The sequence below is a fragment of the Echeneis naucrates genome, chromosome 7 (genome assembly GCF_900963305.1).
Source record: "Echeneis naucrates chromosome 7, fEcheNa1.1, whole genome shotgun sequence".
NCBI lineage: Eukaryota > Metazoa > Chordata > Actinopteri > Carangiformes > Echeneidae > Echeneis > Echeneis naucrates.
In genome coordinates this window covers 1,311,805-1,313,292 of record NC_042517.1, presented here as the reverse complement: position 1 = coordinate 1,313,292, position 1,488 = coordinate 1,311,805, and positions in this window count along the sequence as shown.

Genomic DNA, 1,488 nt, shown 5'->3' with positions numbered 1-1,488 from the left:
CATTTCATTTTATGTGGCCCAACACTAAGTTCAAAATTAAACATATATTCTGCTTCATTTTAATTTGGAACATTGTTGTTCAATGTTGTACAATGTTCTGTGATGAAGGTAAACCCACGACACACACCCATTTTTTTTACCTGAGCTGCCTCTGTGTGTGTCTGTGTGTGTCATTTTTTTTACCTGACATTTGCTTGTGATACAGTTTGCTGTCGTTGCTGCTTGAGAGGGCACTGTGTCTAGTCTCTGGAGAGGTCTCTGGTCTGGTCTAGTCTCTGGAGGGGTCCGGGTGTCTTTGGTCTCTGATCTGGTCTGATCCAGTCTAGTCTCTGGGGGTCCAGTCTCTGGAGGGCTCCTGTCACCAGTCTTCTGCTCACTGCTGCCACCAACGGTCGGACATGATATTATTGATAACTAATTTTTTCTGAATTCCGTTTTGAGCATTTTAAGCAAATTTAGCCCCGAGACAGTCATGAAATATAGACAATTTCTTCTGATACTACTGAAAACTTTATTACTTCCATTTAAGCAAAAACACAATAAAACAATGAAACATACGGACTCCATCACACCTGACCGGATAACCTAGCGCATGCGTCCTGTATGCGCGTCACAATGCACATGCGCGGATTGAAAACACGCAACTACCAAAACTTACCTGGTGTTTCTACACATCGTTAATGTGCAATGACTAACAAAGCTTTGAATATTATGTGAAAATAAATAATAAAACTTATTCTTCTGTCCTTTACTGTGGTGATGTTTCTTCATGTTCTGCTTATTCTTTTCTTTTTTAAATTCCCATAAACCCGTAAATGAAAAGGTTACGTCAATAAAATTATCTTTACTGTACTCTACACTGTATTGGTAATATTATATAACATTATTTTATTATTATTATTATTAAAATAAGATCGGATATGATAAAGCTTTATTAAGATATTTTTTAACAGAATAAACAGTAAAGATAGACACACAGCTGAAGAAGACAACACAACAGGCGGATGGTCACACACAAATGATTATGAGCTCGGTCCTGCCCCGATACAAGAATAAAAATGCAATCAATAAACAACAAACTGAAACCGTGTAAACGTTAACAGCTGGCCGTTAAAACATACGAACTAAAAAATGACAAAACTTTAAAACCATCACAAAACGTGCCAAAATCATGCATGAAACTATATATACGTTCTTTTCATTCAGATTTACTCCAAAGAAATGATAATTAATAAAAAAACAAAACAAAACACGGAGCTGATCACAACACACAGACAGCATTCATGGAAAATAAAAGAAAAGCCAGCTGACCAAACAAAAAAGGATCCAAAGAACAGACAAACCAATTTTGACGAACTTCATCACTTTTCTTTTTTTTACAGCTACATATACATTATCTTATCCCCCCCCCCCCCCCCCCCCCCCCCCCCCGTGAGGTCGGTTGGCGAGTCTCGGAATCTCCGGCGGAGTGAGCCCTCTGTCCCGTCG